The following is a 26,610-nucleotide window of genomic DNA, read 5'->3' as shown; positions in this document are numbered from 1 at the left end:
ATTTTTTTGTTTTGATGAGACAGGATGGGGACATGATGAGACAGGGGGAAATGATAGTGGGGGGAGGAACTTAATGCTTAATGAGACAGGGGGAAATGATGAGGGAGGGGGAAATGATGGGGGGATGATGAGACAGGTTGGGGGGATGATGAGACAGGGGGAAATGATGGGGGATGATGAGACAGGTTGGGGGGATGATGAGACAGGGGGAAATGATGAGGGGGGGAATGATGGGGGACATGATGAAACAGGGTGGGGGATGATGAGACAGGGGAAAATGATAGTGCGGGAGGAACTAAATGCTTAATGAGACAGGGAGAAATGATGAGGGAGGGGGAAATGATGGGGGATTATGAGACAGGTTGGGGGGATAATGAGACAGGAGGAAATGATGAGGGGGGAATGATGGGGGGCATGATCAGACAGGGTGGGGGGATGATGACAGGGGAATGATGGGGGGACATGATGAGACAGGGTGGGGGCATGATGAGACAGGGGGAAATGATGAGGGGGGGGGAATGATGGGGGACATGATGAGACAGGGTGGGTGATGATGAGACAGGGGGAAATGATAGTGGGGGGAGGCACTAAATGCTTAATGTCTGTATGGCTAATGGTGGTCTATGACAGGGGGAAATGATGAGACATGGGGGGGATGATGAGACATGGGGGGTGGCGATGAGAGGGGTAAATGTGGCACAGGGACTGATAAAAGGGAAGGAATGTTGTGGCACTGGAGGGGACGGGACCAAACTGATGTGTGGAAGAAAACTAAGTTGGGTGGATGATGTGGCATTTAGTCCAGGTCATTTATTTTACATTTTATTTTTTTACTTAAATGTCTGTGTTAAAATGGGGGTGCGAGTTATACGCCAGTGCATGTTATACGCCGATTAATATGGTATTTAGGCGGCAGAGAGGGTGTAAGTGCTTGCGGAGAGCCAATGCGTTACTTTGTATCAGGGTCCTCGTGCTGGAGATAGTATTATAAGCTCGCTCTTCCTCACACAGTGGTACCCAAATATGGGGGTTCCAGCGCAAAAATACTCTATGATTACTGTATTGACATATATTGACTAATTTATGGTGTCAGGATACCATTTTCTATGGTGATTATATATTGATTTTTTCATTTTACATTTGTATATTTTATATTATTTATTTTATGTTCAACCAACAGGGGTGTTGCTGGGGGGGGGGGGGGTAACAGGCTATAGCCCCAGGTCTCAGGTCGGATTTTTATTTATTTTTTCCTAAATTTTTTTTAAAAATATTAACGCCGCTGCTTTAAGACAGCAGTGGCTTACACCAGACCCAAAGTCCCACGAGATCGGGCAGCTGCCGAGGCTGTTGGGAGCAGAAGTTCCCTGAGCAGGCACGCATGCCTGCTCCTAGCCTGCAACTGTCGGTGTAATAAAATTTATTGCGTCCTGGACAAATCACACCAGCGCCAAGTGAGGGCAAGGAGTGATGGCCAGCGTAATCAGCGCTCTCTCCGACCTGATCCCCAGACCCTGATGAGTGGTGGTGATCTCCAGGTGATGGCATGATAGAGGTGTCATGTGGGTATGTATTATAGATGTATGCATGCATGTATGATAGATGTGTGTGTGTATGTATAATAGATGTATGCATGCATGTATATATGTATGATAGATGTTTGTATGATATATGTTTGTATGTATAATAGATGCATGTAAGTATGTATGATAGATGTGTGTATGTATGATAGATGTATTCATGCATGTATGGTAGATGTGTGCATGCATGATAGATGTATGTATGCATGTAAGATGTATGCAAGTTTGTATGATAGATGTATGCAAGTATGAATGTAGGATAGATGTATGTATGATGTGTGTACGCAATGATATATTTATGTATGATAGGTGTGGGTATGTATTTGTGTATGACTGTCTGTCATACATACACCAGCCATAAACACATCTATCATGCATCATCTGGAGGAGGAGGACAGAGGAATCTGGAGGAGGAAAGAGGAGCCGGGGGAAAGACTAAGGGGTTTGGATGAAGCAGACAGAGGAGTCTGGAGGTGGCGGACAGAGGGGTCAGGAGGAGGTGGGGGCAGAGGAATCTGCAGGAGGAGAACAAAGAGGTCTGGAGGAGGAGAACAGAGGGGTCTAGAGGAGGAGGCAGACAAAGGGGTCTGGGAAAGGGGGGCAGGGACAGAACGGTCTGGAGATGTAGGACAGTGCAGGGGTGGGATTCAACCGAAATAAATAAAAAAACAGTGTGTGGCAGTATTATTATTATTATTATGGGTACAGTGTGTGGCAGAGGGCACAGTTTCTGGCAGGGTTATATTCAGGAGTAAAGAGTATGGCATGGTTAAAGGGGTAGTCCAGTGGTGAAAAACGTATCCCTTATCCTAAGGATAGGGGATAAGTTTAAGATCGCGGGGGTCTGACTGCTGGGGGCCCCCCGCGATCTCTTTGTATGGGTGCCAGGCTCGCTTGCCAGATAGTGGGTGTCGACCACCGCACGAAGCGGCGGCCGACACGCCCCCTCAATACATCACTATGGCAGAGTCGGAGATTGCTGAAGGCAGAGCTCGGGCTCTGCCATAGAGTTGTATTGAGGGAGCGTGTCAGCCGCCACGTTGTGCATTGGTCAACACGCCCCCTTCCTGCGGGCTGTCGGTGCCCCGTACAAGAGATCGTGGGGGGTCCGACCGCTGGAAGCCCCCCCGCAATCTCCTGTACGGGACCCTGACAGCCCACAGGAAGGGGGCGTGTTGACCACAGCACGAAGTGGTGGCCGACACGCCCCCTCAATACATCGCTATGGCAGAGCCGGAGATTGCCGAAGGCAGAGCTCCGGCTCTGCCATAGAGTTGTATTGAGGGAGTGTGTCAGCCGCCACTTTGTGCGGTGGTCAACATATAAACATATATACTTTTGTAGGGCTCGGGTTGGGGTTATTTTATAAATAGTTTATTTTTAACTTTCTTTAGACAGGATCCGTGCAGAATACATTGCCATCTATGAGAACGGCAATATACCCCTGGAACCTCCTGCAGTATATATTCCGGCTGGATATTCCTCAGTGTGAACCTAGCCTTTTATTTTCTATAAAGAAGATTTTTAACAGTGATGTTCAGATCGCTCTTATAATACACTGCACTGCTATTAAAGTGCAGTGTATTACGCCCTAAAGTAAACTTGTAAACTCTTCGGTCAGTCGATTCTATTCTATTAAATATTGGAAAAGGGGATTCCTACAAATGAAAAACAGAGTTTGGGGATCATAAATGATCCTAATCTCTGTACCTGAGATATGGTTGTGTTATAAAAGAAGCTGTCTATAGACGATATACTTATAAACAACACATATATCTTCATGTATAAGGTAGAGACTATCACATCTCTGCAGGTCTAGATGTTACATCTAGCCTGATTGTTATCAGTAATTAATATAAATATTAATTACCTGTCTCGTGGTTCCTTTCTTGCAGCTGACGGGGGTATGTGTCACGTTCAACCACTCACCGGGCATCAGTCACCTATAAAAAGACACAGGTATGATAACATGTTCCTGATACATGCTACAGACGCTTATATATATAACACTCTAGGGACAGAACTACTTATCTCAGGAATTATGAAACTGCATCCGAAAAGGAACAAAACATTTCAATAATTTTTTGAAATGTTTTATGCCTCTAAACATTATACTGAAGGTGTTTAATATCTTTTGGTTTTGTTTTCTATAAATATATATATTTTGCGGGTGTAGGGGTTGATGGTTTTATAAATTGTTCGTTTTTTACTTTTAACTTTGTTTAGATGTAATCTGTGCAGAATACATTGCCATCTATGAGGATGGCAATGATCCAGTGGAATTTTCATCCATAATTATTCTGGATTAATATTCCTGAGTGTGAACATAGCCCTTAAATTTTTTTAAAGAGAACAATTAAGATTGATCTTCTGATCGCTCATATATTACACTGCACTGGAATTAAAGTGCAGTGTATTATGCTTTTCAGCACTATGTTTACAGGCTATGAATTGTCATGGCTTTAGTCAGTTTTTTATTTTTTTGTTTTGATGAGACAGGATGGGGACATGATGAGACAGGGGGAAATGATAGTGGGGGGAGGAACTAAATGCTTAATGAGACAGGGGGAAATGATGAGGGAGGGGGAAATGATGGGGGGATGATGAGACAGGTTGGGGGGATGATGAGACAGGGGGAAATGATGGGGGATGATGAGACAGGTTGGGGGGATGATGAGACAGGGGGAAATGATGAGGGGGGGAATGATGGGGGACATGATGAAACAGGGTGGGGGATGATGAGACAGGGGAAAATGATAGTGCGGGGAGGAACTAAATGCTTAATGAGACAGGGAGAAATGATGAGGGAGGGGGAAATGATGGGGGATTATGAGACAGGTTGGGGGGATGATGAGACAGGGGGAAATGATGAGGGGGGGAATGATGGGGGGCATGATCAGACAGGGTGGGGGGATGATGACAGGGGAATGATGGGGGGACATGATGAGACAGGGTGGGGGCATGATGAGACAGGGGGAAATGATGAGGGGGGGGGGGAATGATGGGGGACATGATGAGACAGGGTGGGTGATGATGAGACAGGGGGAAATGATAGTGGGGGGAGGCACTAAATGCTTAATGTCTGTATGGCTAATGGTGGTCTATGACAGGAGGAAATGATGAGACATGGGGGGGATGATGAGACATGGGGGGTGGCGATGAGAGGGGTAAATGTGGCACAGGGACTGATAAAAGGGAAGGAATGATGTGGCACTGGAGGGGACGGGACAAAACTGATGTGTGGAAGAAAACGAAGTTGGGTGGATGATGTGGCATTTAGTCCAGGTCATTTATTTTACATTTTTTTTACTGAAATTTCTGTGTTAAAATGGGGGTGCGTGTTATACGCCAGTGCATGTTATACGCCGATTAATATGGTATTTATATATATATATATATATATATATATATATAGAAACAGACCTCAAGGTATAGAATTTATTAAAGACTAGAGATATCATTGGTTGTACATAAAATAAATAATTTTATTGTATGCTAATTATTAAAAATATATATTACACTAAAGTCTGAACAGGGCCCTTGTCGCAGACTTATAAAATACAGGGAGTGAACTATAAAAATAAGTATGATATATAAAAATATAAAATAAAAATAAAAAATGGATATATAATCACCAAATGAATTGGTATCCTGACACCAAAGTCCGTCTGTGTCCTTATGGTAAAAACCCGTCTGCATGAATGTCAGACAATGCTTCTGTGTAGGTTGGCACGGGATGTACCCGGCCACAATGATGAATATTACCTGCAGTCACAAGTCCTCTGGATGGACCCTCAGGACGGTAAGGGACATTTCTCCGCTCGTGGCTTAGTTGCACTGAGATGCCGGCTGACTGGCACGGATCTGCGTCCGGCCCAATATTGGGAGCTGAGATCAGGCGGCAGAGAGGGTGTAAGTGCTTGCGGAGAGCCAATGCGATACTTTGTATCAGGGTCCTCGTGCTGGAGATAGTATTATAAGCTCGCTCTTCCTCACACAGTGGTACCCAAATATGGGGGTTCCAGCGCAAAAATACTCTATGATTACTGTATGGACATATATTGACTAATTTATGGTGTCAGGATACCATTTTCTATGGTGATTATATATTCATTTTTTCATTTTACATTTGTATATTTTATATTATTTATTTTATGTTCAACCAACAGGGGTGTTGCTGAGGGGGGGGGGGGGTAGGGGGGGGGGGTAACAGGCTATAGCCCCAGGTCTCAGGTCGGAGTTTTTCTTTTTTTTTTCTTAAATTTTTTTTAAAAATATTAATGCCGCTGCTTTAAGACAGCAGTGGCTTACACCAGACCCAAAGTCCCACGAGATCGGGCAGCTGCCGAGGCTGTTGGGAGCAGAAGTTCCCTGAGCAGGCACGCATGCCTGCTCCTAGCCTGCAACTGTCGGTGTAATAAAATTTATTGCGTCCTGGACAAATCACACCAGCGCCAAGTGAGGGCAAGGAGTGATGGCCAGCGTATTCAGCGCTCTCTCCGACCTGATCCCCAGACCCTGATGAGTGGTGGTGATCTCCAGGTGATGGCATGATAGAGGTGTCATGTGGGTATGTATTATAGATGTATGCATGACAGATGTATGTATGCATGTATGATAGATGTGTGTGTGTATGTATAATAGATGTATGCATGCATGTATATATGTATGATAGATGTTTGTATGATATATGTTTGTATGTATAATAGATGCATGTAAGTATGTATGATAGATGTGTGTATGTATGATAGATGTATTCATGCATGTATGGTAGATGTGTGCATGCATGATAGATGTATGTATGCATGTAAGATGTATGCAAGTTTGTATGATAGATGTATGCAAGTATGAATGTAGGATAGATGTATGTATGATGTGTGTACGCAATGATATATGTATGTATGATAGGTGTGCATATGTATTTGTGTATGACTGTCTGTCATACATACACCAGCCATAAACACATCTATCATGCATCATCTGGAGGAGGAGGACAGAGGAATCTGGAGGAGGAAAGAGGAGTCGGGGGAAAGACTAAGGGGTTTGGATGAAGCAGACAGAGGAGTCTGGAGGTGGCGGACAGAGGGGTCAGGAGGAGGTGGGGGCAGAGGAATCTGCAGGAGGAGAACAAAGAGGTCTGGAGGAGGAGAACAGAGGGGTCTAGAGGAGGAGGCAGACAAAGGGGTCTGGGCAAGGGGGGCAGGGACAGAACGGTCTGGAGATGTAGGACAGTGCAGGGGTGGGATTCAACCGAAATAAATAAAAAAAACAGTGTGTGGCAGTATTATTATTATTATTATGGGTACAGTGTGTGACAGAGGGCACAGTTTCTGGCAGGGTTATATTCAGGAGTAAAGAGTATGGCATGGTTGAAGGGGTAGTCCAGTGGTGAAAAACGTATCCCTTATCCTAAGGATAGGGGATAAGTTTAAGATCGCGGGGGTCTGACTGCTGGGGGCCCCCCGCGATCTCTTTGTATGGGTGCCAGGCTCGCTTGCCAGATAGTGGGTGTCGACCACCGCACGAAGCGGCGGCCGACACGCCCCCTCAATACATCGCTATGGCAGAGTCGGAGATTGCCGAAGGCAGTGCTCGGGCTCTGCCATAGAGTTGTATTGAGCAAGCGTGTCAGCCGCCACGTTGTGCGGTGGTCAACACGCCCCCTTCCTGCGGGCTGTCGGTGCCCCGTACAAGAGATCGTGGGGGGTCCGACCGCTGGAAGCCCCCCCGCAATCTCCTGTACGGGACCCTGACAGCCCACAGGAAGGGGGCGTGTTGACCACGGCACGAAGTGGTGGCCGACACGCCCCCTCAATACATCGCTATGGCAGAGCCGGAGATTGCCGAAGGCAGAGCTCTGGCTCTGCCATAGAGTTGTATTGAGGGAGTGTGTCAGCCGCCACTTTGTGCGGTGGTCAACATATAAACATATATATTTTTTTAGGGCTCGGGTTGGGGTTATTTTATAAATTGTTTATTTTTAACTTTCTTTAGACAGGATCCGTGCAGAATACATTGCCATCTATGAGGACGGCAATATACCCGTAGAACCTCCTGCAGTATATATTCCGGCTGGATATTCCTCAGTGTGAACCTAGCCTTTTATTTTCTATAAAAAAGATTTTTAACAGTGATGTTCAGATCGCTCTTATAATACACTGCACTGCTATTAAAGTGCAGTGTATTACGCCCTAAAGTAAACTTGTAAACTCTTCGGTCTGTCGATTCTATTCTATTAAATATTGGAAAAGGGGATTCCTACAAATGAAAAACAGAGTTTGGGGATCATAAATGATCCTAATCTCTGTACCTGAGATATGGTTGTGTTATAAAAGAAGCTGTCTATAGACGATATACTTATAAACAACACATATATCTTCATGTATAAGGTAGAAACTATCACATCTCTGCAGGTCTAGATGTTACATCTAGCCTGATTGTTATCAGTAATTAATATAAATATTAATTACCTGTCTCGTGGTTCCTTTCTTGCAGCTGACGGGGGTATGTGTCACGTTCAACCACTCACCGGGCATCAGTCACCTATAAAAAGACACAGGTATGATAACATGTTCCTGATACATGCTACAGACGCTTATATATATATAACACTCTAGGGACAGAACTACTTATCTCAGGAATTATGAAACTGCATCCGAAAAGGAACAAAACATTTCAATAATTTTTTGAAATGTTTTATGCCTCTAAACATTATACTGAAGGTGTTTAATATCTTTTGGTTTTGTTTTCTATAAATATATATATATTGCGGGTGTAGGGGTTGATGGTTTTATAAATTGTTTGTTTTTTATTTTTAACTTTGTTTAGATGTAATCTGTGCAGAATACATTGCCATCTATGAGGATGGCAATGATCCAGTGGAATTTTCATCCATAATTATTCTGGATTAATATTCCTGAGTGTGAACATAGCCCTTAAATTTTTTTAAAGAGAACAATTAAGAGTGATCTTCTGATCGCTCATATATTACACTGCACTGGAATTAAAGTGCAGTGTATTATGCTTTTCAGCATTATGTTTACAGGCTATGAATTGTCATGGCTTTAGTCAGTTTTTATTTTTTTGTTTTGATGAGACAGGATGGGGACATGATGAGACAGGGGGAAATGATAGTGGGGGGAGGAACTAAATGCTTAATGAGACAGGGGGAAATGATGAGGGAGGGGGAAATGATGGGGGGATGATGAGACAGGTTGGGGGGAGGATGAGACAGGGGGAAATGATGGGGGTTGATGAGACAGGTTGGGGGGATGATGAGACAGGGGGAAATGATGAGGGGGGGAATGATGGGGGACATGATGAAACAGGGTGGGGGATGATGAGACAGGGGAAAATGATAGTGCGGGGAGGAACTAAATGCTTAATGAGACAGGGAGAAATGATGAGGGAGGGGGAAATGATGGGGGATGATGAGACAGGTTGGGGGGATGATGAGACAGGGGGAAATGATGAGAGGGGGAATGATGGGGGGCATGATCAGACAGGGTGGGGGGATGATGACAGGGGAATGATGGGGGGACATGATGAGACAGGGTGGGGGCATGATGAGACAGGGGGAAATGATGAGGGGGGGGGGGAATGATGGGGGACATGATGAGACAGGGTGGGTGATGATGAGACAGGGGGAAATGATAGTGGGGGGAGGCACTAAATGCTTAATGTCTGTATGGTTAATGGTGGTCTATGACAGGGGGAAATGATGAGACATGGGGGGGATGATGAGACATGGGGGGTGGCGATGAGAGGGGTAAATGTGGCACAGGGACTGATAAAAGGGAAGGAATGATGTGGCACTGGAGGGGACGGGACCAAACTGATGTGTGGAAGAAAACGAAGTTTGGGTGGATGATGTGGCATTTAGTCCAGGTCATTTATTTTACATTTTATTTTTTTACTTAAATTTCTGTGTTAAAATGGGGGTGCGTGTTGTACGCCAGTGCATGTTATACGCCGATTAATATGGTATTTATATATATATATATATATATATAGAAACAGACCTCAAGGTATAGAATTGATTGAAGACTAGAGATATCATTGGTTGTACATAAAATAAATAATTTTATTGTATGCTAATTATTAAAAAGATGTATTACACTAAAGTCTGAACAGGGCCCTTGTCGCAGACTTATAACATACAGGGAGTGAACTATAAAAATAAGTATGATATATAAAAATATAAAATAAAAAAAAAAATGGATATATAATCACCAAATGAATTGGTATCCTGACACCAAAGTCAGTCTGTGTCCTTATGGTAAAAACCCGTCTGCGTGAATGTCAGACAATGCTTCTGTGTAGGTTGGCACGGGATGTACCCGGCCACAATGATGAATATTACCTGCAGTCACAAGTCCTCTGGATGGGCCCTCAGGACGGTAAGGGACATTTCTCCGCTCGTGGCTTAGTTGCACTGAGATGCCGGCTGACTGGCACGGATCTGCGTCCGGCCCAATATTGGGAGCTGAGATCAGGCGGCAGAGAGGGTGTAAGTGCTTGCGGAGAGCCAATGCGATACTTTGTATCAGGGTCCTCGTGCTGGAGATAGTATTATAAGCTCGCTCTTCCTCACACAGTGGTACCCAAATATGGGGGTTCCAGCGCAAAAATACTCTATGATTACTGTATGGACATATATTGACTAATTTATGGTGTCAGGATACCATTTTCTATGGTGATTATATATTCATTTTTTCATTTTACATTTGTATATTTTATATTATTTATTTTATGTTCAACCAACAGGGGTGTTGCTGGGGGGGGGGGGGGGGTTAACAGGCTATAGCCCCAGATCTCAGGTCGGAGTTTTTCTTTTTTTTTCTTAAATTTTTTTAAAAAATATTAACGCCGCTGCTTTAAGACAGCAGTGGCTTACACCAGACCCAAAGTCCCACGAGATCGGGCAGCTGCCGAGGCTGTTGGGAGCAGAAGTTCCCTGAGCAGGCACGCATGCCTGCTCCTAGCCTGCAACTGTCGGTGTAATAAAATTTATTGCGTCCTGGACAAATCACACCAGCGCCAAGTGAGGGCAAGGAGTGATGGCCAGCGTATTCAGCGCTCTCTCCGACCTGATCCCCAGACCCTGATGAGTGGTGGTGATCTCCAGGTGATGGCATGATAGAGGTGTCATGTGGGTATGTATTATAGATGTATGCATGACAGATGTATGTATGCATGTATGATAGATGTGTGTGTATGTATAATAGATGTATGCATGCATGTATATATGTATGATAGATGTTTGTATGATATATGTTTGTATGTATAATAGATGCATGTAAGTATGTATGATAGATGTGTATATGCATGATAGATGTATTCATGCATGTATGGTAGATGTGTGCATGCATGTAAGATGTATGCAAGTTTGTATGATAGATGTATGCAAGTATGAATGTAGGATAGATGTATGTATGATGTGTGTACGCAATGATATATGTATGTATGATAGGTGTGCGTATGTATTTGTGTATGACTGTCTGTCATACATACACCAGCCATAAACACATCTATCATGCATCATCTGGAGGAGGAGGACAGAGGAATCTGGAGGAGGAAAGAGGAGCCGGGGGAAAGACTAAGGGGTTTGGATGAAGCAGACAGAGGAGTCTGGAGGTGGCGGACAGAGGGGTCCGGAGGAGGTGGGGGCAGAGGAATCTGCAGGAGGAGAACAAAGAGGTCTGGAGGAGGAGAACAGAGGGGTCTAGAGGAGGAGGCAGACAAAGGGGTCTGGGCAAGGGGGGCAGGGACAGAACGGTCTGGAGATGTAGGACAGTGCAGGGGTGGGATTCAACCGAAATAAATAAAAAAACAGTGTGTGGCAGTATTATTATTATTATTATGGGTACAGTGTGTGGCAGAGGGCACAGTTTCTGGCAGGGTTATATTCAGGAGTAAAGAGTATGGCATGGTTAAAGGGGTAGTCCAGTGGTGAAAAACGTATCCCTTATCCTAAGGATAGGGGATAAGTTTAAGATCGCGGGGGTCTGACTGCTGGGGGCCCCCCGCGATCTCTTTGTATGGGTGCCAGGCTCGCTTGCCAGATAGTGGGTGTCGACCACCGCACGAAGCGGCGGCCGACAAGCCCCCTCAATACATCACTATGGCAGAGTCGGAGATTGCCGAAGGCAGAGCTCGGGCTCTGCCATAGAGTTGTATTGAGGGAGCGTGTCAGCCACCACGTTGTGCGGTGGTCAACACGCCCCCTTCCTGCGGGCTGTCGGTGCCCCGTACAAGAGATCGTGGGGGGTCCGACCGCTGGAAGCCCCCCCGCAATCTCCTGTACGGGACCCTGACAGCCCGCAGGAAGGGGGCGTGTTGACCACGGCACGAAGTGGTGGCCGACACGCCCCCCTCAATACATCGCTATGGCAGAGCCGGAGATTGCAGAAGGCAGAGCTCCGGCTCTGCCATAGAGTTGTATTGAGGGAGTGTGTCAGCCGCCACTTTGTGCGGTGGTCAACATATAAACATATATATTTTTGTAGGGCTCGGGTTGGGGTTATTTTATAAATTGTTTATTTTTAACTTTCTTTAGACAGGATCCGTGCAGAATACATTGCCATCTATGAGGACGGCAATATACCCGTACAACCTCCTGCAGTATATATTCCGGCTGGATATTCCTCAGTGTGAACCTAGCCTTTTATTTTCTATAAAAAAGATTTTTAACAGTGATGTTCAGATCGCTCTTATAATACACTGCACTGCTATTAAAGTGCAGTGTATTACGCCCTAAAGTAAACTTGTAAACTCTTCGGTCTGTCGATTCTATTCTATTAAATATTGGAAAAGGGGATTCCTACAAATGAAAAACAGAGTTTGGGGATCATAAATGATCCTAATCTCTGTACCTGAGATATGGTTGTGTTATAAAAGAAGCTGTCTATAGACGATATACTTATAAACAACACATAAATCTTCATGTATAAGGTAGAGACTATCACATCTCTGCAGGTCTAGATGTTACATCTAGCCTGATTGTTATCAGTAATTAATATAAATATTAATTACCTGTCTCGTGGTTCCTTTCTTGCAGCTGACGGGGGTATGTGTCACGTTCAACCTCTCACCGGGCATCAGTCACCTATAAAAAGACACAGGTATGATAACATGTTCCTGATACATGCTACAGACGCTTATATATATAACACTCTAGGGACAGAACTACTTATCTCAGGAATTATGAAACTGCATCCGAAAAGGAACAAAACATTTCAATAATTTTTGTAAATGTTTTATGCCTCTAAACATTATACTGAAGGTGTTTAATATCTTTTGGTTTTGTTTTCTATAAATATATATATTTTGCGGGTGTAGGGGTTGATGGTTTTATAAATTGTTCGTTTTTTATTTTTAACTTTGTTTAGATGTAATCTGTGCAGAATACATTGCCATCTATGAGGATGGCAATGATCCAGTGGAATTTTCATCCATAATTATTCTGGATTAATATTCCTGAGTGTGAACATAGCCCTTAAATTTTTTTAAAGAGAACAATTAAGATTGATCTTCTGATTGCTCATATATTACACTGCACTGGAATTAAAGTGCAGTGTATTATGCTTTTCAGCACTATGTTTACAGGCTATGAATTGTCATGGCTTTAGTCAGTTTTTTTTTTTTTTGTTTTGATGATACAGGATGGGGACATGATGAGACAGGGGGAAATGATAGTGGGGGGAGGAACTAAATGCTTAATGAGACAGGGGGAAATGATGAGGGAGGGGGAAATGATGGGGGGATGATGAGACAGGTTGGGGGGATGATGAGACAGGGGGAAATGATGGGGGATGATGAGACAGGTTGGGGGGATGATGAGACAGGGGGAAATGATGAGGGGGGGAATGATGGGGGACATGATGAAACAGGGTGGGGGATGATGAGACAGGGGAAAATGATAGTGCGGGGAGGAACTAAATGCTTAATGAGACAGGGAGAAATGATGAGGGAGGGGGAAATGATGGGGGATTATGAGACAGGTTGGGGGGATGATGAGACAGGGGGAAATGATGAGGGGGGGGAATGATGGGGGGTATGATCAGACAGGGTGGGGGGATGATGACAGGGGAATGATGGGGGGACATGATGAGACAGGGTGGGGGCATGATGAGACAGGGGGAAATGATGAGGGGGGGGAATGATGGGGGACATGATGAGACAGGGTGGGTGATGATGAGACAGGGGGAAATGATAGTGGGGGGAGGCACTAAATGCTTAATGTCTGTATGGCTAATGGTGGTCTATGACAGGGGGAAATGATGAGACATGGGGGGGATGATGAGACATGGGGGGTGGCGATGAGAGGGGTAAATGTGGCACAGGGACTGATAAAAGGGAAGGAATGATGTGGCACTGGAGGGGACGGGACAAAACTGATGTGTGGAAGAAAACGAAGTTGGGTGGATGATGTGGCATTTAGTCCAGGTCATTTATTTTACATTTTATTTTTTTACTTAAATTTCTGTGTTAAAATGGGGGTGCGTGTTGTACGCCAGTGCATGTTATACGCCGATTAATATGGTATTTATATATATATATATATATATATATATATATATAGAAACAGACCTCAAGGTATAGAATTGATTGAAGACTAGAGATATCATTGGTTGTACATAAAATAAATAATTTTATTGTATGCTAATTATTAAAAAGATATATTACACTAAAGTCTGAACAGGGCCCTTGTCGCAGACTTATAACATACAGGGAGTGAACTATAAAAATAAGTATGATATATAAAAATATAAAATAAAAATAAAAAATGGATATATAATCACCAAATGAATTGGTATCCTGACACCAAAGTCCGTCTGTGTCCTTATGGTAAAAACCCGTCTGCGTGAATGTCAGACAATGCTTCTGTGTAGGTTGGCACGGGATGTACCCGGCCACAATGATGAATATTACCTGCAGTCACAAGTCCTCTGGATGGGCCCTCAGGACGGTAAGGGACATTTCTCCGCTCGTGGCTTAGTTGCACTGAGATGCCGGCTGACTGGCACGGATCTGCGTCCGGCCCAATATTGGGAGCTGAGATCAGGCGGCAGAGAGGGTGTAAGTGCTTGCGGAGAGCCAATGCGATACTTTGTATCAGGGTCCTCGTGCTGGAGATAGTATTATAAGCTCGCTCTTCCTCACACAGTGGTACCCAAATATGGGGGTTCCAGCGCAAAAATACTCTATGATTACTGTATGGACATATATTGACTAATTTATGGTGTCAGGATACCATTTTCTATGGTGATTATATATTCATTTTTTCATTTTACGTTTGTATATTTTATATTATTTATTTTATGTTCAACCAACAGGGGTGTTGCTGGGGGGGGGGGGGGTAGGGGGGGGGGGGTAACAGGCTATAGCCCCAGGTCTCAGGTCGGAGTTTTTCTTTTTTTTTTCTTACATTTTTTTAAAAAATATTAACGCCGCTGCTTTAAGACAGCAGTGGCTTACACCAGACCCAAAGTCCCACGAGATCGGGCAGCTGCCGAGGCTGCTGGGAGCAGAAGTTCCCTGAGCAGGCACGCATGCCTGCTCCTAGCCTGCAACTGTCGGTGTAATAAAATTTATTGCGTCCTGGACAAATCACACCAGCGCCAAGTGAGGGCAAGGAGTGATGGCCAGCGTATTCAGCGCTCTCTCCGACCTGATCCCCAGATCCTGATGAGTGGTGGTGATCTCCAGGTGATGGCATGATAGAGGTGTCATGTGGGTATGTATTATAGATGTATGCATGACAGATGTATGTATGCATGTATGATAGATGTGTGTGTGTATGTATAATAGATGTATGCATGCATGTATATATGTATGATAGATGTTTGTATGATATATGTTTGTATGTATAATAGATGCATGTAAGTATGTATGATAGATGTGTGTATGTATGATATATGTATTCATGCATGTATGGTAGATGTGTGCATGCATGATAGATGTATGTATGCATGTAAGATGTATGCAAGTTTGTATGATAGATGTATGCAAGTATGAATGTAGGATAGATGTATGTATGATGTGTGTACGCAATGATATATGTATGTATGATAGGTGTGCATATGTATTTGTGTATGACTGTCTGTCATACATACACCAGCCATAAACACATCTATCATGCATCATCTGGAGGAGGAGGACAGAGGAATCTGGAGGAGGAAAGAGGAGCCGGGGGAAAGACTAAGGGGTTTGGATGAAGCAGACAGAGGAGTCTGGAGGTGGCAGACAGAGGGGTCAGGAGGAGGTGGGGGCAGAGGAATCTGCAGGAGGAGAACAAAGAGGTCTGGAGGAGGAGAACAGAGGGGTCTAGAGGAGGAGGCAGACAAAGGGGTCTGGGCAAGGGGGGCAGGGACAGAACGGTCTGGAGATGTAGGACAGTGCAGGGGTGGGATTCAACCGAAATAAATAAAAAAACAGTGTGTCGCAGTATTATTATTATTATTATGGGTACAGTGTGTGGCAGAGGGCACAGTTTCTGGCAGGGTTATATTCAGGAGTAAAGAGTATGGCATGGTTGAAGGGGTAGTCCAGTGGTGAAAAACGTATCCCTTATCCTAAGGATAGGGGATAAGTTTAAGATCGCGGGGGTCTGACTGCTGGGGGCCCCCCGCGATCTCTTTGTATGGGTGCCAGGCTCGCTTGCCAGATAGTGGGTGTCGACCACCGCACGAAGCGGCGGCCGACACGCCCCTCAATACATCGCTATGGCAGAGTCGGAGATTGCCGAAGGCAGAGCTTGGGCTCTGCCATAGAGTTGTATTGAGGGAGCGTGTCAGCCGCCACGTTGTGCGGTGGTCAACACGCCCCCTTCCTGCGGGCTGTCGGTGCCCCGTACAAGAGATCGTGGGGGGTCCGACCGCTGGAAGCCCCCCCGCAATCTCCTGTACGGGACCCTGACAGCCCACAGGAAGGGGGCGTGTTGACCACGGCACGAAGTGGTGGCCGACACGCCCCCTCAATACATCGCTATGGCAGAGCCGGAGATTGCCGAAGGCAGAGCTCCGGCTCTGCCATAGAGTTGTATTGAGGGAGTGTGTCAGCCGCCACTTTGTGCGGTGGTCAACATATAAACATATATATTTTTGTAGGGCTCGGGTTGGGGTTATTTTATAAATTGTTTATTTTTAACTTTCTTTAGACAGGATCCGTGCAGAATACATTGCCATCTATGAGGACGGCAATATACCCGTAGAACCTCCTGCAGTATATATTCCGGCTGGATATTCCTCAGTGTGAACCTAGCCTTTTATTTTCTATAAAGAAGATTTTTAACAGTGATGTTCAGATCGCTCTTATAATACACTGCACTGCTATTAAAGTGCAGTGTATTACGCCCTAAAGTAAACTTGTAAACTCTTCGGTCAGTCGATTCTATTCTATTAAATATTGGAAAAGGGGATTCCTACAAATGAAAAACAGAGTTTGGGGATCATAAATGATCCTAATCTCTGTACCTGAGATATGGTTGTGTTATAAAAGAAGCTGTCTATAGACGATATACTTATAAACAACACATATATCTTCATGTATAAGGTAGAGACTATCACATCTCTGCAGGACTAGATATTACATCTAGCCTGATTGTTATCAGTAATTAATATAAATATTAATTACCTGTCTCGTGGATCCTTTCTTGCAGCTGACGGGGGTATGTGTCACGTTCAACCACTCACCGGGCATCAGTCACCTATAAAAAGACACAGGTATGATAACATGTTCCTGATACATGCTACAGACGCTTATATATATAACACTCTAGGGACAGAACTACTTATCTCAGGAATTATGAAACTGCATCCGAAAAGGAACAAAACATTTCAATAATTTTTGTAAATGTTTTATGCCTCTAAACATTATACTGAAGGTGTTTAATATCTTTTGGTTTTGTTTTCTATAAATATATATATTTTGCGGGTGTAGGGGTTGATGGTTTTATAAATTGTTCGTTTTTTATTTTTAACTTTGTTTAGATGTAATCTGTGCAGAATACATTGCCATCTATGAGGATGGCAATGATCCAGTGGAATTTTCATCCATAATTATTCTGGATTAATATTCCTGAGTGTGAACATAGCCCTTAAATTTTTTTAAAGAGAACAATTAAGATTGATCTTCTGATCGCTCATATATTACACTGCACTGGAATTAAAGTGCAGTGTATTATGCTTTTCAGCACTATGTTTACAGGCTATGAATTGTCATGGCTTTAGTCAGTTTTTTATTTTTTTGTTTTGATGAGACAGGATGGGGACATGATGAGACAGGGGGAAATGATAGTGGGGGGAGGAACTAAATGCTTAATGAGACAGGGGGAAATGATGAGGGAGGGGGAAATGATGGGGGGATGATGAGACAGGTTGGGGGGATGATGAGACAGGGGGAAATGATGGGGGATGATGAGACAGGTTGGGGGGATGATGAGACAGGGGGAAATGATGAGGGGGGGAATGATGGGGGACATGATGAAACAGGGTGGGGGATGATGAGACAGGGGAAAATGATAGTGCGGGGAGGAACTAAATGCTTAATGAGACAGGGAGAAATGATGAGGGAGGGGGAAATGATGGGGGATTATGAGACAGGTTGGGGGGATGATGAGACAGGGGGAAATGATGAGGGGGGGAATGATGGGGGGTATGATCAGACAGGGTGGGGGGATGATGACAGGGGAATGATGGGGGGACATGATGAGACAGGGTGGGGGCATGATGAGACAGGGGGAAATGATGAGGGGGGGGAATGATGGGGGACATGATGAGACAGGGTGGGTGATGATGAGACAGGGGGAAATGATAGTGGGGGGAGGCACTAAATGCTTAATGTCTGTATGGCTAATGGTGGTCTATGACAGGAGGAAATGATGAGACATGGGGGGGATGATGAGACATGGGGGGTGGCGATGAGAGGGGTAAATGTGGCACAGGGACTGATAAAAGGGAAGGAATGATGTGGCACTGGAGGGGACGGGACAAAACTGATGTGTGGAAGAAAACGAAGTTGGGTGGATGATGTGGCATTTAGTCCAGGTCATTTATTTTACATTTTTTTACTTAAATTTCTGTGTTAAAATGGGGGTGCGTGTTATACGCCAGTGCATGTTATACGCCGATTAATATGGTATTTATATATATATATATATATATATAGAAACAGACCTCAAGGTATAGAATTGATTAAAGACTAGAGATATCATTGGTTGTACATAAAATAAATAATTTTATTGTATGCTAATTATTAAAAATATATATTACACTAAAGTCTGAACAGGGCCCTTGTCGCAGACTTATAACATACAGGGAGTGAACTATAAAAATAAGTATGATATATAAAAATATAAAAAAAAAAAAAAAAATGGATATATAATCACCAAATGAATTGGTATCCTGACACCAAAGTCCGTCTGTGTCCTTATGGTAAAAACCCGTCTGCGTGAATGTCAGACAATGCTTCTGTGTAGGTTGGCACGGGATGTACCCGGCCACAATGATGAATATTACCTGCAGTCACAAGTCCTCTGGATGGGCCCTCAGGATGGTAAGGGACATTTCTCCGCTCGTGGCTTAGTTGCACTGAGATGCCGGCTGACTGGCACGGATCTGCGTCCGGCCCAATATTGGGAGCTGAGATCAGGCGGCAGAGAGGGTGTAAGTGCTTGCGGAGAGCCAATGCGATACTTTGTATCAGGGTCCTCGTGCTGGAGATAGTATTATAAGCTCGCTCTTCCTCACACAGTGGTACCCAAATATGGGGGTTCCAGCGCAAAAATACTCTATGATTACTGTATGGACATATATTGACTAATTTATGGTGTCAGGATACCATTTTCTATGGTGATTATATATTCATTTTTTCATTTTACATTTGTATATTTTATATTATTTATTTTATGTTCAACCAACAGGGGTGTTGCTGGGGGGGGGGTTGGGTAGGGGGGGGGGGGTAACAGGCTATAGCCCCAGGTCTCAGGTCGGAGTTTTTCTTTTTTTTTTCTTACATTTTTTTTTAAAATATTAACGCCGCTGCTTTAAGACAGCAGTGGCTTACACCAGACCCAAAGTCCCACGAGATCGGGCAGCTGCCGAGGCTGTTGGGAGCAGAAGTTCCCTGAGCAGGCACGCATGCCTGCTCCTAGCCTGCAACTGTCGGTGTAATAAAATTTATTGCGTCCTGGACAAATCACACCAGCGCCAAGTGAGGGCAAGGAGTGATGGCCAGCGTATTCAGCGCTCTCTCCGACCTGATCCCCAGACCCTGATGAGTGGTGGTGATCTCCAGGTGATGGCATGATAGAGGTGTCATGTGGGTATGTATTATAGATGTATGCATGACAGATGTATGTATGCATGTATGATAGATGTGTGTGTGTATGTATAATAGATGTATGCATGCATGTATATATGTATGATAGATGTTTGTATGATATATGTTTGTATGTATAATAGATGCATGTAAGTATGTATGATAGATGTGTGTATGTATGATATATGTATTCATGCATGTATGGTAGATGTGTGCATGCATGATAGATGTATGTATGCATGTAAGATGTATGCAAGTTTGTATGATAGATGTATGCAAGTATGAATGTAGGATAGATGTATGTATGATGTGTGTACGCAATGATATATGTATGTATGATAGGTGTGCATATGTATTTGTGTATGACTGTCTGTCATACATACACCAGCCATAAACACATCTATCATGCATCATCTGGAGGAGGAGGACAGAGGAATCTGGAGGAGGAAAGAGGAGCCGGGGGAAAGACTAAGGGGTTTGGATGAAGCAGACAGAGGAGTCTGGAGGTGGCGGACAGAGGGGTCAGGAGGAGGTGGGGGCAGAGGAATCTGCAGGAGGAGAACAAAGAGGTCTGGAGGAGGAGAACAGAGGGGTCTAGAGGAGGAGGCAGACAAAGGGGTCTGGGCAAGGGGGGCAGGGACAGAACGGTCTGGAGATGTAGGACAGTGCAGGGGTGGGATTCAACCGAAATAAATAAAAAAAACAGTGTGTGGCAGTATTATTATTATGGGTACAGTGTGTGGCAGAGGGCACAGTTTCTGGCAGGGTTATATTCAGGAGTAAAGAGTATGGCATGGTTGAAGGGGTAGTCCAGTGGTGAAAAACGTATCCCTTATCCTAAGGATAGGGGATAAGTTTAAGATCGCGGGGGTCTGACTGCTGGGGGGCCCCCGCGATCTCTTTGTATGGGTGCCAGGCTCGCTTGCCAGATAGTGGGTGTCGACCACCGCACGAAGCAGCGGCCAACACGCCCCCTCAATACATCGCTATGGCAGAGTCGGAGATTTCCGAAGGCAGAGCTCGGGCTCTGCCATAGAGTTGTATTGAGGGAGCGTGTCAGCCGCCACGTTGTGCGGTGGTCAACACGCCCCCTTCCTGCGGGCTGTCGGTGCCCCGTACAAGAGATCGTGGGGGGTCCGACCGCTGGAAGCCCCCCCGCAATCTCCTGTACGGGACCCTGACAGCCCACAGGAAGGGGGCGTGTTGACCACGGCACGAAGTGGTGGCCGACACGCCCCCTCAATACATCGCTATGGCAGAGCCGGAGATTGCCGAAGGCAGAGCTCCGGCTCTGCCATAGAGTTGTATTGAGGGAGTGTGTCAGCCGCCACTTTGTGCGGTGGTCAACATATAAACATATATATTTTTTTAGGGCTCGGGTTGGGGTTATTTTATAAATTGTTTATTTTTAACTTTCTTTAGGCAGGATCCGTGCAGAATACATTGCCATCTATGAGGACGGCAATATACCCGTAGAACCTCCTGCAGTATATATTTCGGCTGGATATTCCTCAGTGTGAACCTAGCCTTTTATTTTCTATAAAGAAGATTTTTAACAGTGATGTTCAGATCGCTCTTATAATACACTGCACTGCTATTAAAGTGCAGTGTATTACGCCCTAAAGTAAACTTGTAAACTCTTCGGTCAGTCGATTCTATTCTATTAAATATTGGAAAAGGGGATTCCTACAAATGAAAAACAGAGTTTGGGGATCATAAATGATCCTAATCTCTGTACCTGAGATATGGTTGTGTTATAAAAGAAGCTGTCTATAGACGATATACTTATAAACAACACATATATCTTCATGTATAAGGTAGAGACTATCACATCTCTGCAGGTCTAGATGTTACATCTAGCCTGATTGTTATCAGTAATTAATATAAATATTAATTACCTGTCTCGTGGTTCCTTTCTTGCAGCTGACGGGGGTATGTGTCACGTTCAACCACTCACCGGGCATCAGTCACCTATAAAAAGACACAGGTATGATAACATGTTCCTGATACATGCTACAGACGCTTATATATATATAACACTCTAGGGACAGAACTACTTATCTCAGGAATTATGAAACTGCATCCGAAAAGGAACAAAACATTTCAATAATTTTTTGAAATGTTTTATGCCTCTAAACATTTTACTGAAGGTGTTTAATATCTTTTGGTTTTGTTTTCTATAAATATATATATTTTGCGGGTGTAGGGGTTGATGGTTTTATAAATTGTTCGTTTTTTATTTTTAACTTTGTTTAGATGTAATCTGTGCAGAATACATTGCCATCTATGAGGATGGCAATGATCCAGTGGAATTTTCATCCATAATTATTCTGGATTAATATTCCTGAGTGTGAACATAGCCCTTAAATTTTTTTAAAGAGAACAATTAAGAGTGATCTTCTGATCGCTCATATATTACACTGCACTGGAATTAAAGTGCAGTGTATTATGCTTTTCAGCACTATGTTTACAGGCTATGAATTGTCATGGCTTTAGTCAGTTTTTTATTTTTTTGTTTTGATGAGACAGGATGGGGACATGATGAGACAGGGGGAAATGATAGTGGGGGGAGGAACTAAATGCTTAATGAGACAGGGGGAAATGATGAGGGAGGGGGAAATGATGGGGGGATGATGAGACAGGTTGGGGGGATGATGAGACAGGGGGAAATGATGGGGGATGATGAGACAGGTTGGGGGGATGATGAGACAGGGGGAAATGATGAGGGGGGGAATGATGGGGGACATGATGAAACAGGGTGGGGGATGATGAGACAGGAGAAAATGATAGTGCGGGGAGGAACTAAGTGCTTAATGAGACAGGGAGAAATGATGAGGGAGGGGGAAATGATGGGGGATTATGAGACAGGTTGGGGGGATGATGAGACAGGGGGAAATGATGAGGGGGGGAATGATGGGGGGCATGATCAGACAGGGTGGGGGGATGATGACAGGGGAATGATGGGGGGACATGATGAGACAGGGTGGGGGCATGATGAGACAGGGGGAAATGATGAGGGGGGGAATGATGGGGGACATGATGAGACAGGGTGGGTGATGATGAGACAGGGGGAAATGATAGTGGGGGGAGGCACTAAATGCTTAATGTCTGTATGGCTAATGGTGGTCTATGACAGGGGGAAATGATGAGACATGGGGGGGATGATGAGACATGGGGGGTGGTGATGAGAGGGGTAAATGTGGCACAGGGACTGATAAAAGGGAAGGAATGATATGGCACTGGAGGGGACGGGACAAAACTGATGTGTGAAAGAAAACGAAGTTGGGTGGATGATGTGGCATTTAGTCCAGGTCATTTATTTTACATTTTATTTTTTTACTTAAATTTCTGTGTTAAAATAGGGGTGCGTGTTATACGCCAGTGCATGTTATATGCCGATTAATATGGTATTTATATATATATATATATATATATATAGAAACAGACCTCAAGGTATAGAATTGATTAAAGACTAGAGATATCATTGGTTGTACATAAAATAAATAATTTTATTGTATGCTAATTATTAAAAAAAGATATATTACACTAAAGTCTGAACAGGGCCCTTGTCGCAGACTTATAACATACAGGGAGTGAACTATAAAAATAAGTATGATATATAAAAATATAAAATTAAAATAAAAAATGGATATATAATCACCAAATGAATTGGTATCCTGACACCAAAGTCCGTCTGTGTCCTTATGGTAAAAACCCGTCTGTGTGAATGTCAGACAATGCTTCTGTGTAGGTTGGCACGGGATGTACCCGGCCACAATGATGAATATTACCTGCAGTCACAAGTCCTCTGGATGGGCCCTCAGGACGGTAAGGGACATTTCTCCGCTCATGGCTTAGTTGCACTGAGATGCCGGCTGACTGGCACGGATCTGCGTCCGGCCCAATATTGGGAGCTGAGATCAGGCGGCAGAGAGGGTGTAAGTGCTTGCGGAGAGCCAATGCGATACTTTGTATCAGGGTCCTCGTGCTGGAGATAGTATTATAAGCTCGCTCTTCCTCACACAGTGGTACCCAAATATGGGGGTTCCAGCGCAAAAATACTCTATGATTACTGTATGGACATATATTGACTAATTTATGGTGTCAGGATACCATTTTCTATGGTGATTATATATTCATTTTTTCATTTTACATTTGTATATTTTATATTATTTATTTTATGTTCAACCAAAAGGGGTGTTGCTGGGGGGGGAGGGTAGGGGGGGTAACAGGCTATAGCCCCAGGTCTCAGGTCGGAGTTTTTCTTTTTTTTTTCTTACATTTTTTTTAAAAATATTAACGCCGCTGCTTTAAGACAGCAGTGGCTTACACCAGACCCAAAGTCCCACGAGATCGGGCAGCTGCCGAGGCTGTTGGGAGCAGAAGTTCCCTGAGCAGGCACGCATGCCTGCTCCTAGCCTGCAACTGTCGGTGTAATAAAATTTATTGCGTCCTGGACAAATCACACCAGCGCCAAGTGAGGGCAAGGAGTGATGGCCAGCGTATTCAGCGCTCTCTCCGACCTGATCCCCAGACCCTGATGAGTGGTGGTGATCTCCAGGTGATGGCATGATAGAGGTGTCATGTGGGTATGTATTATAGATGTATGCATGACAGATGTATGTATGCATGTATGATAGATGTGTGTGTGTATGTATAATAGATGTATGCATGCATGTATATATGTATGATAGATGTTTGTATGATATATGTTTGTATGTATAATAGATGCATGTAAGTATGTATGATAGATGTGTGTATGTATGATATATGTATTCATGCATGTATGGTAGATGTGTGCATGCATGATAGATGTATGTATGCATGTAAGATGTATGCAAGTTTGTATGATAGATGTATGCAAGTATGAATGTAGGATAGATGTATGTATGATGTGTGTACGCAATGATATATGTATGTATGATAGGTGTGCATATGTATTTGTGTATGACTGTCTGTCATACATACACCAGCCATAAACACATCTATCATGCATCATCTGGAGGAGGAGGACAGAGGAATCTGGAGGAGGAAAGAGGAGCCGGGGGAAAGACTAAGGGGTTTGGATGAAGCAGACAGAGGAGTCTGGAGGTGGCGGACAGAGGGCTCAGGAGGAGGTGGGGGCAGAGGAATCTGCAGGAGGAGAACAAAGAGGTCTGGAGGAGGAGAACAGAGGGGTCTAGAGGAGGAGGCAGACAAAGGGGTCTGGGCAAGGGGGGCAGGGACAGAACGGTCTGGAGATGTAGGACAGTGCAGGGGTGGGATTCAACCGAAATAAATAAAAAAACAGTGTGTCGCAGTATTATTATTATTATTATGGGTACAGTGTGTGGCAGAGGGCACAGTTTCTGGCAGGGTTATATTCAGGAGTAAAGAGTATGGCATGGTTGAAGGGGTAGTCCAGTGGTGAAAAACGTATCCCTTATCCTAAGGATAGGGAATAAGTTTAAGATCGCGGGGGTCTGACTGCTGGGGGCCCCCCGCGATCTCTTTGTATGGGTGCCAGGCTCGCTTGCCAGATAGTGGGTGTCGACCACCGCACGAAGCGGCGGCCGACACGCCCCTCAATACATCACTATGGCAGAGTCGGAGATTGCCGAAGGCAGAGCTCGGGCTCTGCCATAGAGTTGTATTGAGGGAGCGTGTCAGCCGCCACGTTGTGCGGTGGTCAACACGCCCCCTTCCTGCGGGCTGTCGGTGCCCCGTACAAGAGATCGTGGGGGGTCCGACCGCTGGAAGCCCCCCCGCAATCTCCTGTACGGGACCCTGACAGCCCACAGGAAGGGGGCGTGTTGACCACGGCACGAAGTGGTGGCCGACACGCCCCCTCAATACATCGCTATGGCAGAGCCGGAGATTGCCGAAGGCAGAGCTCCGGCTCTGCCATAGAGTTGTATTGAGGGAGTGTGTCAGCCGCCACTTTGTGCGGTGGTCAACATATAAACATATATATTTTTGTAGGGCTCGGGTTGGGGTTATTTTATAAATTGTTTATTTTTAACTTTCTTTAGACAGGATCCGTGCAGAATACATTGCCATCTATGAGGACGGCAATATACCCGTAGAACCTCCTGCAGTATATATTCCGGCTGGATATTCCTCAGTGTGAACCTAGCCTTTTATTTTCTATAAAGAAGATTTTTAACAGTGATGTTCAGATCGCTCTTATAATACACTGCACTGCTATTAAAGTGCAGTGTATTACGCCCTAAAGTAAACTTGTAAACTCTTCGGTCAGTCGATTCTATTCTATTAAATATTGGAAAAGGGGATTCCTACAAATGAAAAACAGAGTTTGGGGATCATAAATGATCCTAATCTCTGTACCTGAGATATGGTTGTGTTATAAAAGAAGCTGTCTATAGACGATATACTTATAAACAACACATATATCTTCATGTATAAGGTAGAGACTATCACATCTCTGCAGGTCTAGATGTTACATCTAGCCTGATTGTTATCAGTAATTAATATAAATATTAATTACCTGTCTCGTGGTTCCTTTCTTGCAGCTGACGGGGGTATGTGTCACGTTCAACCACTCACCGGGCATCAGTCACCTATAAAAAGACACAGGTATGATAACATGTTCCTGATACATGCTACAGACGCTTATATATATAACACTCTAGGGACAGAACTACTTATCTCAGGAATTATGAAACTGCATCCGAAAAGGAACAAAACATTTCAATAATTTTTTGAAATG

General features: G+C 44.3%; 1 long non-coding RNA gene across 1 annotated transcript in view; it reads right to left on the bottom strand.

Moving 5' to 3' along the window:
- LOC130341006 (uncharacterized) overlaps positions 1-26,610 on the bottom strand; it is a 189,858-nt gene that overhangs the window by 16,828 nt on the left and 146,420 nt on the right. The window lies entirely within an intron of this gene.

The sequence above is a fragment of the Hyla sarda genome, unplaced genomic scaffold, assembly GCF_029499605.1.
Source record: "Hyla sarda isolate aHylSar1 unplaced genomic scaffold, aHylSar1.hap1 scaffold_609, whole genome shotgun sequence".
Classification (NCBI taxonomy): Eukaryota; Metazoa; Chordata; class Amphibia; order Anura; family Hylidae; genus Hyla; species Hyla sarda.
This window is presented reverse-complemented; position numbering and strand designations above follow the sequence as displayed.